This window comes from Capsicum annuum, chromosome 6 (assembly GCF_002878395.1).
Source record: "Capsicum annuum cultivar UCD-10X-F1 chromosome 6, UCD10Xv1.1, whole genome shotgun sequence".
NCBI lineage: Eukaryota > Viridiplantae > Streptophyta > Magnoliopsida > Solanales > Solanaceae > Capsicum > Capsicum annuum.
This window is the reverse complement of record NC_061116.1, coordinates 108,485,398-108,499,514: the sequence shown is the minus strand read 5'-3', so window position 1 is coordinate 108,499,514 and position 14,117 is coordinate 108,485,398.

The window sequence follows — 14,117 nt, the reverse complement described above, 5'->3', positions numbered from 1 at the left end:
GTAAATTGCTCATTATAAAAGAAAATAACTTCTTCGACCAATTGATCTTCTCCTACAGTCCAACTATCATCCTTTTTCATCATTCTTATAAGTGAAAGTCTCTTCCTTCTACCATTCACCAAGCTATGATAAAACCTAGTGGTACATATATGTAATTAATGGATACATAATAATCATAAATTGGTCAAAACTAGAATAGAAATAAAGGCACATTTGTATGATATATTATGATACAATAACTCTTGGTGGATGAATAAAGACCCCTACAATCGTAGTTGTTGACATAATAATTTTTTGGCTAAAAATTATAGCAGTGAGCTAGCACTCTCTAAATAGAGATCTTGACATACATGTATGACATACATACAACATACACTTAACATTATCATTCACATTCAATTTGGTCTCTCATACAATCGGTCCGTACATATGGTTTAAAAGCACATAATATATTGAATTTAATTGATGTCTTCATGTACATGCGTATACATATAACTTCTACTTTGAAAATACACACATACACATACAATTAAAATAAAATATTTATTTTTTTGTAATTTCTATTAGGATTAGATATTACATGGACATGAATACAATATGTTTTGCTATGGTTTGAAAAGAAAATGTTGGCATTTAGGAAAAAATAAAATCTCAATATATATTGCAAAAATAAACATTTAATAGTGTTACTCATGAAATTTTTCCTAGTTTATATGCAGTTTACAGACAATTACTTAATGAAAAAAGGACACAGACTGGCTCATGTCAAAATAAACGATCATGTTTGGGTCATTAGATATGGAACGGTCAGTCGACTCAAGTAATTTCAATAAATTATTATTTCAATTTTGTGGCTACTTTTGGCCCCTTTTAATGTTGCTATTGTTGCTATTGTTTCCTCTCTCTTTTTTTTTACTCCAATATTTTTTTTGGTTAAAAATTCAGCTTTTAAAAAAAAAATTACAATTATACAGATATAATTGTTATATAGATTATGTATGTATATAGGATATATGTATAGAGACTAGATAAGATGTGTACAGAAACTGTATCATTGTTGTAAAAATATGTATCCTCCTAAAATATATTTAAAAAAAAAGTATAGTAGTTATATATAATACACTCTCAAAAATTATTGCAACCAAATGTTATAAAACGTATATAAATTGTATAATTATTGTATAGAATGTGCATAGAAACTATATAATTATTGTATCGAATGTGCATAGGAACTGTATAATTGTTGTATAGAATATTTTTTTTAATATAATCTATATAAAAATTGTAGCACTGTTGTATAAAATATGTATATGTATAGGATGTACATAGAAATTGTATCATTATTATATAAAAATATAAATATATTATTGACTTCTTAAAAAAAATCTAATCTTCAATTGTTGCTCTTTTTTGTGCTGCTTTTTAAAAAAGAAAAAGAAAAATGCAAATATGCATTGATACATACTTTCTTTTTATTGTGTTTGAAAAAACACTTTTTTTAATATTTAGTTGTTAAAAAGAGCAACAATTAAAAAGAATAGATTTAAAAAAAAATAAAGGAGCCATAAAAATAAGTTAAAAAAATACTGTAAAAAGAAATTGGAAGAAAGTAGCAGTTTAAACATAGCAATAGAAAATTTAAAAAAAAAAAGAACTAAACAAAAAATAAAAATGAAAAGGCAATAAAAGTAGCGGGAAAAAAGGAAAAGAAAAGACAAAACTACTAATTGGGCAATTGAATTCAAAAGCCATTCGGGTGTCATTTATTTGAGCCGAATGCTCATTTATGTCCTTTTACCTTACTTAATCTATGTATATTATTTGCATACACGAATCCAACAATCTAAATATATTATGTAGATGAAAACTTTCTACACATACTACTACTTTGTGATAGTATAGGCCTGCAAAATTTACTAACAAAAGCTTGGGCCAGCATGAAAATACAATATATTTTGGAACTCATATATGTCGATACTGGAGACCTTATTTAGGTATCCCAAAAAAGAAAATTAAAGTTTTTTTTCTTTTTGGTAATAATAGAGATTTATATTAGCATATGTTAAACAAGGGAATTGGTACAGAAGTGCAACCCAAGACTAGACTGAGGAACAAATCTATCGCTACTAGTTAAGATATAATTAGAGTTGTCCATAGTACTAAGCATAGACTGCCTTATATTACATGCATCATTAGATATATTACACATAAAAGAAGTTCGTCTTTGTCTGCTTTCAACTGCTTCCAAACAAACATAGGTGAAACTGCCCATTCTTTCCATCTACAGTCATCAACTAACTTATTTACCTCTTTGGCTAGTAAGTCCGCAACTGCATTCGTACTTCATGGCTCATGGATCACCATCGTGCTCCCCACCTGCAGCAGCAGAAGATCCCTACAAATACATATTAAGTTAGTATCCATTGAAGGTATATTTAGAAAAGCATTATATAGTTGTAATGAGTCAGTTGCCACAGTGATGTTAAATTGTAATTTCAGAACCAGTCGAAGAGCCAAGATGAGTGTCGTTGACTCCGTTTCAAACGCTGAAGAGATGTTGATGGAGACACTAAATCCTATCAACCAAGGTCCTTCTGTGTTTCTTAGCAAGCCCCCAGCACCACCCATTTTTTTTATGGAAGGATCCATCTATATTGAGCTTCATACCCGTCTGCGGAGGTTTCAAATTGCGTTTGGAACAACAATTTTGTCTTGACCACAATTTTCTTTGGTAGTTAAAAGGGCGGATTCAATGGCATGAGCAAAGGGAAGCTTCGTGGAGATATCCCTATTAGAGTTGTTAAAAAGATGATAGTTTCTATTAAGCCATACATGCCATAATATAAAAGGAAATAGGTTTTGCCAAGAGATGTGTTTGTTAGGTAGTATGATGTTCAGTTTTCTGAAGTTTTCCAACCAGTGAATTTTCGCAAGAGGTAACAATGTTGCAGCTTGAGTTCCCATATTGATACTATGCCAAAATTTTCTAACCAAACTATATTCTAAGAAGATATGTCTTATGGTTTCCGGGCACTGGCAAGTAGCGCAGAGAGGGTCATTAGTAATTCTTAAATGGTGAAGGTACAATTTGGTGGGTATCCTTCGATGGTAGCATAACCAAATGAAGAATTTGATCTTATTTGGGCATTTTAAGTCCCAAATCCACTTGAAATTCCCAACCGTTTAAACATTACTTTCCATACGAGAGGCTACATGTTCATACGCAGATTTCGTAGAGCATCCTCATTATAAGTGGTGGCCCAAATAAACCTATCTTTAGTGGCATTATTGGAGGGTATCAAAGTTTTTCTGATCAATAATTTGATATCCCAGGGGAGATCGTAGCTTATGCGATTGAAATTTCAGTCATTGTTATGGATTATATCTTTAACCGTGATTTATTTATCCTTTTTTGAGAGAGGTGTGTGGAGAGTCTCGTCAAGGGAGTTGCAATTAGGCACCCATCTATCTTTTCAAAACCTAATTTTTCTACCATCGCCAATCTCTCATCTCGAGTTTTCTCTACATAATTTTCACCCTACCATAATATTTCTCCAAGTGTTGCTGCTAAAAGCAGTAGGAGTACCCCATTTATCCACACTATGATTTCTATCATATTTATTACGAAGGACCTTCGACCAAAGAGATTAGTTTCCATTAAAAGTCCTCCAAGCCAGCTTAGTCAGGAGAGCAAGATTTTTTAGATTGCTACGTTGGATTCCCAACCCTCCTAGGTTTTTGGGTAGTGTCATGGTTTTCCAGTTAACTATGTGGAGCTTTTTCTTCTCCGAAGTAGTTCCCCAAATAAAGTTTCGTTGGATTTGGTCAATTTTTTTTGTGATTTCTTTAAGGAGCTTAATAAAGATCATAACATGAGTCGGGATGCTGTGAAGGCAGGATTTCGCTAGGGTAGTTCTCCCTACTAAATTAAGACAGTGTATTTTCCAACCCGATAACTTTTTATTCAAATTATCTAATATAAAGTTAAAATCTCGGTTTAAAGGCTTGCCTTCAAAGATAGGGAAGCCCAAGTATTTTCCAACATTTTGACTTTTTATGTTGAAAAAAGCAGAGGTTTTGATAATTGAGCCAGAGGAGCAGTTATTGGAGAAAATTATTTTTGATTTTAGCTTATTAATGGATTGCCCCGACTAGTTACAGAAGTTATTCAAGGTATCATCAATATAAACACAACTTTTGCTTTCCATTTTGGATACTGTATGTAGCCGACAAGGCTTATCCATAAATAACAGCATTGATTTTTGTAAAATTTACATAAATCTCTACTAGTTACCCCTAATTATATCCTATCTCAATTTTGATCAAAATTTTATAAAATTTCATTTTTTTTGTTTTTTTGATATATTCAATTATAAAGATACATCACTGGTGATATATCTAGTGAAGCAATTAATTCACGCTAATTAAGAAAAATAATAGAAATTAACTTAATTAAGAAGTAAATCACTCTTCATATCTTCAAATTAAGAATCTAATTACCATGTCAAAACAAAACAATTCTTTCTTGCTCAAACTTTTCTCAATTATGTTTACAAACACTTAAAACATAGAACATCTTTTACCATGTCTTTTTAGCATAATTTCTTAGATAATCAAATGAAGAACTAACATAAAAAGTGGATTGTTATTAATTTTAAATAGTTTTCAAATAAAAAGGAAAATTATAAATTTAGACATATGTTACACCACATTAAAATTTATTTATGTAATACTGAGTGCTTAAATAAACTCAATAAATACATAATATATATTTGATTATATATAACTAAGGGAAGTGCTAAATGACCACGATTTTTTGGCTCAAATTTGGCCACAATTGAGAAAAGATTTTCATAACTTTGTTTTAGATTTTACGATATTTTCTCAAATAAATTTCCTCCAAATCTTCTTCATAAATGTAGTAACTTTTTCCTTTTTTCTAAACTTATTGAACAACTAAAATTGATTTATACAAGAATAATTAATGAATTTAATGTACATTTATTATTTATTAAAAGAATATAAATAAATATATATTTTTAATTAATTTAAAAATAATTACTACATATTATTCAATAAATTTTCACGTAACTTAATTAAATATAATTCAAAAGACAAGAAAATATGAGTCTATAATCTCATTCAACAATGTAATCTATTTTAATTCAAAAATTAAAATAGTAATGCAGTTAATCAGTTTTGCTAAATGAATAAAAAAACAAGCAAATAAAAAATAAAAATACGAGCTTACATAAAATTACAAGAAGTAAATATCGAGACATAAAAAGATAGGAAATGGATGATATCAAGTTAATTAAAAAGCGAATTTCATCTGAATTTTGCTAAATCATATCAAAAATATAATAGAGATCCAAAATAAATTAATTACACTAGTGTAACCGCATGTGTCTTGCACATATAACATTTGTTTATTTAAAATTAAATAGTTTTATCTATTGCAGAATTTTTAATAAAGTGTAAAAATTTAAATCATTTTTCAGAGATACTTCATACTTTAATATATTAATGTAATATAAACTTATACTTTAGTATAGGCACATAAATATTTTATCACCCACAATTTCCAATGATTGATAGACCATCACGTTTGCGTTTTCCACGCAGTACCTCTTCCTTTGCTGTCAAAGGGTAAAAAAGACGCATCAATTTGAACCATATTTGTCGTACGATTATTTTTCTTTTTTTTTTCTATATTTAAAATTTTTTCTTATTTTTAAAATCAAATCTGTACAAATCATTGATTATATTCTTATTGAGTACATAAAACTTTTAAAATTTTGGTACTTCTTAAATTTTTCTTATTCTAACGCTTTTATATTTATTTCTAGATTTTTCAAATCTTCTGAAAACCAAATTTAGTTGATTTAGAATTCTTAAACTAATATCAGTTGTCATTAATTCTGATGACTTCTATATAAGGAAATGGTTTATCATAAATATATTTAATTAATTTTCAACTCTTAAATATTAGAAAAAAATAGTAAAAATACGATTTTGTCTAAATCAAAGACTTTTAATGAAGGACAAAAAATTCAAAAAATATTTATAAGACACTTCACACGTTTAATATATTATAAATATAGATTCAGGATGATATTAGAAACATCTCTAATGTTTTACTTCTTAACACAACTTGTTGGGGATACACAATATTATACTTGCTTTCCTTAATTTGATTTCTTTATAATAATTTTAATTTAATATTATTAATTTTGAAGAAAATGTATTTGATTATTTTCTGCACCACTATATGTAGTTGAATAGTAAATTTTGTAAACATCTTTTAAACAAATAAATAAAATAATTTTTATGTACTAAATTTTAAAGATAGAATATTTTTATGTCATAAATATATTATATTTTAAAGTTAAATGATGTTTACGTTTTAAAAAAAATTGAAACCAATTTTTTTTGAGATAGGATCAATGTTAGGTAATAGCAGATAAATCTTACCTATCTTTGATTTCAGTTATTCAATTTTTCAATTCTTTTAATCTTCACCTGCAACATACTTAGTGTAGTTCCACAATTATTAATACCTCAATTATTTTTTAAAAAATTATGAAAATAAAAATGAGAATTAATTACTCATCAAAAATTTTGGTTCAATTTCATAATAATTTTTTTAATAAAAGACATAAGAGGAATAAAAGTGGTATAGAAAAATTAGACATATTAATCATTAACTGTTTGAAAGTGAAATCTACTCTTATTCTTTATTAGTAAAAGAATGCTCTCGCAAAAGTATAACTTGACATGTCTCTGTCATAATAAAATTACAACAACAAGACTAACATTTTAGTTACAACATATTTACCTCAAGCAAAATAATGTAACTAAATAAGTATTTTTGTTTCAAGTTCTAAATAATTTTGCTTCAATTTCATTACTATTTGTTATTGTGAAATGATTTTTGATAAAATTTTATAGCTAATAATTACATTTTATCTTGAGTAGAAATTTGTTGTAGCAACACTAAAAACTAAAAAAGATCACATTTAAGAGCGAGATATTTTATCTATATAGTGATTGAACAATTTTTATTATAAAATCAACACCATTGATCTAAGATAATTAAATGTGTTAATCATTTAATTTGACTCGATCTTATCGAATTTTACTAGTACAGTTGAAGAATATTTCTTGTAAAATAAATATTTCGTTATTGTTACAGTCTAGAACATATTAAATTTCATAGCAATGAGTATAAATTCTGAATCATAGTCCATGAAAAAATGGTAAATAAATTTTAGCCACATCTATTTCTACGAATACTATGAAAACAAAAAATTATTGTTAAATTATTATCAAAATAATTTTATACATTTAGCTACAACGTATTTTGTTAGTATATCTATCTATAAAAAATGCAAAGTAACAAAATTCTAAGCATGCCAAAATATTTTATTATTAAAACTCTACATTCATACACTAATTTTCATATTCATTAAAAAAATCATAAAATTAAACTAGCGTGATAAAACTTCAATCGAAAAATAATCTCATATGTATACATATAAGTGAATTTTCTTAACACAAAGTTAATAAGTTTGGCCTAAATGATTGACTTGTACCAAATATATAACTTCAATCAACTCTAGACCTGCCATTGCGATAAATAATCTCATATGTATATTTACACTTTGAGTGATAAAAAAGAATTTACAAGGATCTCATATATTTACTTTAGAAATTATAAATTAATGACTAATAAATAAATTTGTATTGATTAATTTTTATTTTCTTAATTACACACTACTATATTTGACAATTATTTAATTATGTAATTGTTAACTAAAAACTTAAATAATTAAAAAAGAATACATAAATTGTCCATTCCCATATATTGAAATAGTTTTCATTGTATTGAAAAATGCTAATAAATAAAATAGTCTTAAAAATTTAAATTTAGAAAGAAAGGAGAAAAATATTTAAAAATTAACTAGTTTATAGTGTGAACATATCTTTTTATTATTGTGGCCAAATTTAGACCAAATTTCTACGGCCAAAAAGATTCTTCCTATAACTGTTATTTGATCATTGATTAATCAATGTATATTTTTAATATTTCATAAATCATTTAATCATGATAAACTAATTTGATGTAAATATCATATATAGTAAGTATTTACCGTTGGTTACTTATAAACTCTTATGTGTCGGATCTAGTCTGATTTTTCATTTACTACTTATTTTTATATCTAATAATGAAATTAAGAAAGAAAAAAATAAATATGTTTAAATCCGAAACTTGCCACGCAAGTACATAACAAATTTATATTTTTTTATTCTATTTTCTACTGGAGATTCTATTTTCCAATTAGTTACCAAAATTATAGAAAGTTTGACGTACCATAAATCTTTCATTTCCTATTTAGAAAAAGCACGTCATAAATACGTTATATCATAGATACAAAATATGTATTTGTATCAAATATAGAGAGCTAAGATATATTATGTATCTTCAGTACATAATTATATATCTCAGTGTAAATACATTATTTTATATTTTTTATATAAAAAAAAATATAAATATAAGAGATACAACATATGCATTTGTATCATACATAGAGAATTAAGATATATTATCTATCTTCAATGCATAATTATGTATTTTACATTATAATTTTTCTAAAAAAAACACAAATATAAGAGATAAAAAATAGGCATGTAAGAGATACATACTATATTATAACAATCTTATATGTGTTTCTCACTGTACTGATATGTATGCTTCTTATACATATTACACTGAAGTTATCTAATGAGAGATATATAAAGTAGATATGTAATATACACAGAGATGCAAGATGACAAAATGTATCTGATATATTGAAATATATAATACTTCAACTGAAATATTTCTTATAGATAATTAATATGTACAATACTTGTAATACTTCTTAACAGAACACGTGGAATATTTAACTGCAATACTTATAATCAATAATCATATGTATTGCAATTGAAATACTTCTTAAAAGGAAGCAATTGGAATACTTCTTAAAATAATATAATATTTTAACAAAAGACTTCAACTTTAATTCAACACAAAACAACATCCATAAAGTTTTTTGGTTAGAGATTGGCCACTACACAAGAGTAATCCTAACATCCTCTTATATGTGCACAATTTCACTTGTTTGGAATTGAAATAGAAGAAAAAACAATGAAATCATTGACATTGTTTGAAGTTGAAATAGAAGAAAAAATAATGAAATTCTTGATATTGTTTGAGATTGAAATAGAAGAAAAAATAATTAAATTCTTGACATTGTTTGAGGTTGAAATAGAAGAAAAACAATAAAACACATGTACATCACATGTACATTTATACAAGAAAAACTAACAAAAGAACTATAAAAAACGTTAAGGAAGAGGAAAAAGTGTAAACTATGGAAAAAGGGGAGATAGAGAAAGTGGGAGGATAAGGGGGGGGGGGGGGGGGAGAGAGAGAGAGAGAGTGGAAGGATAGGGAGGAAAATTTTTTCTAAAAAATACTTTGAAGGAGGAGAATATTAGATATTAATGATATTAAATTGATGAAAAAAAATATTAAGACAAATGTTTAGAGGGACAATAAATGCATCCTAATTTTTAGGACGAAAGTTATGTATTTGAAAAGTTAAAGAGAAAATATAACTAAGAAATATTTATAATTTTTAGTAAGTGAAATTTTTTTTTAATAATTTAAATATCTTAAACTATGACTTTGTGAATTTTTTCCTTGATTTTTCTCACTTGGTTGGTTTCTTAGCTTGTTAATAATTTCGTTGTATGCTTTAAGAGAGAGAATCCATAAATGGTTTTGTTCCTCATTCTTTAATTCTAGTGTCATAGAGCAGACTTATTTTCTACTTATACAATATGACGGTCACATACATATATTGCGGATAATGCATATAATAATATACGGGTAAATTTTCGGAATAAATTTAAATTGAGGTTGCTTTCAAATTTTAGCTTTAAATAAAAAAACTTTCTTCAAATAGTCTTTATCTATTAACTAATATTTTTTGGGATGAAATTACCCTTGACCAATGGAGTAAATTTCATAAATGATCCTCATAATAGATAACAACTCCATATTTATATCTTTGAACTTTTATTTTTTTTTCTCTTTTTTATTTTACTTTGATTTTTTTTTGTCAACCCTTACTTTTTTTTTTTTTTTTTTTCCTCTTTTTTTTTTTTCTTTTTTTCTTTTTCTTTGATTTTTTACTTTTTCTTTCCTCTTTTTTTTTTTTTTTCCTTTTAGTTTTTTCTCAACCCTTATTTTTTTTCCTTTATACCTCTCAACATCTACTTTTACAAGAAAAAAACTTTTTTTTATTTTTCTTTGATCTTTTATTTTTCTTTTTTTCTTTTTAAATTTTCTTGACCATTATTTTTATTTAATCTTTTTTTATCAACCTTTATTTTTTTCCATTCTCTCTCAACTTCTACATTTTCTTTGATTTTTATTTTTCTTCATTTTCTTATTTTTTCACAATTTTATTATTTTGTTCTTTTCTTCGATTTCTTCCATTCAAGTTACATCTGATAAGCAAGAGTTGATAATGTCACATTATAAAGGGAAGACTTATGACTTTCAAACAACAAGCTACGTTTCATGGGCAAGAGTTGACACTACCACATTGTAGAGGTAAGACATGACTTTCAAACAACAAGTTATGTTTCATAAGCAAGAATTGATACTAACACATTGTATTTTGATTTCTCAGATATTTTATAACTCTTACCTCAGAGGCAAGACTTAGCTCACGGACTTTCAAACAACAAACTATGCTCCATGGGTAAGAGTTAACTCTATCACGTTATGTTTTAATTTATGAGATGTTCTACAACTATTGCTTTAGAGGCAAGACTTAGCTCAAGAATTTTTAAACAACAAATTATGCCCTACAGGTAAGAGTTGACTCTATCACGTTATATTTTCATTAATAAGATATTTTACAACTATTGCCTTGAAGGCACGACTTAGCTCAAGGACTTTCAAACTACAAATTATGTCTCATAGGCAAGAGTTGACTCTACCACGTTATGTTTTCATTTATGAGATGTTCTACAACTATTTCCTTAGAGACAAGACTTAGTTCAAGGACTTTCAAACTATAAATGATGCCCCACGGGCAAGAGTAGACTCTGCCACGTTATATTTTTATTTATCGATGCTCTACAACTATTGCCTTGGAGGCAAGACTTAGCTTAAGAACTTTCAAACTACAAATTATGCCCCACAGGCAAGAGTTAACTTTACCACGTTCTGTTTTCATTTATGAGATATTCTACAACTATTGTATTAGAGACAAAATTTAGCTCAAGGACTTTCAAACTACAAATTATGCCCTACGGGCAAGAGTCGACACTACCACGTTATGTCTTTATTTATGAGATGTTCTACAACTCTTGTCTTAGAGGTAAGACTTAGCTCAAGGACTTTCAAATAATAAATTATTCCCCACAGGTAAGAGTTGACACTACCACGTTATGCCTTTATTTATGAGATGTTCTACAACTCTCGCCTTAAAGACACGATTTATCCCAAGAATTTTCTAACCAGTTACGTACATTGGGCAAGAGTCATCACTAACACATTGTGTTTTTTACTTATGAAATATTCTATAACTCTTGTCTTAGAGGTAAGACTCAGCCTAAGGACTATCAAACAATAAGTTATGCCCCACGGGTAAGAGTTGACACCACCACATTGTGTATTGATTTATTAGATGTTTTATAACTCTTCCCTTAGAGGCAAAACTTAGACCAAAGACTTTCAAGTAATAAGTTGTGCCCTATGGGCAAGAGTTGACATTACCACATTGTGTTTTAATTTATGAGATATTCTATAACTCCTGCCTTAAAGGCAAGACTTAACCCAAGGACTTTTAAATAACAAGTTATGTCCCATGGGTAAGAGTTGACACTATCACATTATATTTTGATTTATGAGATGCTCTATAACTTTTTCTTTAGAGACAAGACTTAGTCCAAGGACTTTTAAACAACAAGTTGCATTCCACGGATAAGATTTAATACTACTATATTGTGTCTTGATTTATGAGATATTTTATAAATCAAGAACTTTTAAAAAACAAGTTATGCCTCATGGGTAAGAGTTGACACTACCACATTATGTCTTGATTTGTGAGATGCTCTATAACTCTTGCATTAGAGGCTCGAATTAGTCCAAGGACTTTCAAACAACAAGTTATGCCCTATGGGCTAGAGTTGATACTACCACATCGTGTCTTGATTTATGAGATATTCTATAAATCTTGCCTTAGAGGCAATATTTAATTGACAAGTTACGCCCTATGAACAAGAGTTGACATTATCATATTGTGTCTTGATTTATGTGATGCTCTATCAGTCTTGCCTCTAAGACAAAAATTAGCCCATGAACCTCCCAAAAGAACAAGTTACGTTCAATGAACAAGTGTTGACACTCCCATGATGTTTTTTGATTTATGAGATGTTCTATAACTCTGGACTTATAAGCAAGACTTAACTTAAGGATTTTCCAACAACAAGTCATGCTCCACAAGCAAGACTTGACACTACCACATTATGTCTTGATTTATGAGTTGTTCTATAATTTTTGTCTTAGAGGCAAAACTTATCCCAAAGAACTTCCTAACAATAATTCATGCTCTTAAATTTGCTTTGCTATCAAAAAAAAAAATGCCTTTGCGGATTATCCAATTTTTTATTTATTAGAAAATATAATAGAAGTTGAGAAAAAGGAAAAAACGATAAAAAAAAAATAGAGAAATAAAAAAAAGAGATTGAGAAAAAAAGGTAAGAAAAAAATAAAGATTAAGAAAAAAGCGAAGAATTAAAAAAATTGAGAAAAATAAAAAAGAGAGGAAAAAATAAAAATAAAGTTTGAGAAAAATGAGGAAAAAAAGAAAAGAAATGATAAAAATAAAAAATAAAAGAAAAATAAAGGTTGAGACAAATGAATTAAAAAAAGAAAAAAATTAAGAAACAGATAATGTTTGAGAACAAAGAAAAAAGAGAAAAAAAATAAAGGTTGAGACAAATGAATTAAAACATAAAAATAAAATTAAAGGAAAAATAAAAAAAATAAAAAAAATATAAATAAAATAGAATTTGAAAGACAAATGAGTATGAAAAATTTTAAAATATTTGAGGTGTAGAAGGCAAAATTGTACTTTTACTATACTAAAAAGGGAAGGAAGACTAGTCTTTAAAGACTTTTCTTATTGGGGTCAAAAATCCAAAGCACCCACTATTGGGGCTATAGCATGTAATTTCTTGATAATATACTACTCTAATTGCCCTTACATAACATCTGAAGCCATATAAAATATTTCATATACGGATCCGACTCCTCTCTATTTTCACTCTCTTTATTTTTTTCAACTTTTCATTTTGATTGATGACACATGGCCTAATTAAATTGAATGGTTAAAATTTAATTTATTTCAAATTAAATCTCTAATCATGATTAATATAATAAATATATTATATCAACTAAAAATAGGTTGTTTGTTTCTTTTCTTTCTCAATATTTCCTTCAAGACTGATTATTTCTCTAAATTTTCTCCCATTCCCTCCAAAATCTATTAGTTCTAATATGACAATACCTAAAAATATACCTTTCTTATACACATTTTTAATTAGATTACTTATAATGAGGATGACTCTGAAGGATTACTTCAATTCTATTTTAAAAGTTGTAATAGACAAGACAATTTTTCCATCCTCATTATAGATTTTATTTTTCCTGTAATTTTTTCGTTACACTTTAGCTGAAATCAAGAAGCAAGTGGAAAAAAATTGACTAGTGAAAAAAAGAAATGAAGAAGTTGAAATTCGTCTTTAGGATTTATTATGTGAAATATTTTTTAGAAGATAAAAATGCTTTTATGGCATATTTTCTGTTTATTTTTTCACCTCATCGATCCCTTCTTGAAACATATGTTATATAAGTAATAAGTAATCAATTAAAAATGTGTATAAGAAAGGTATATTTTTAGGTGTTGTCAAATTAGAATTAATAAATTTTAGAGGGAATGAGAGAAAATTTAGAGAAATAATTGGTCTATGAGGAAATATTGAGAAAGAAA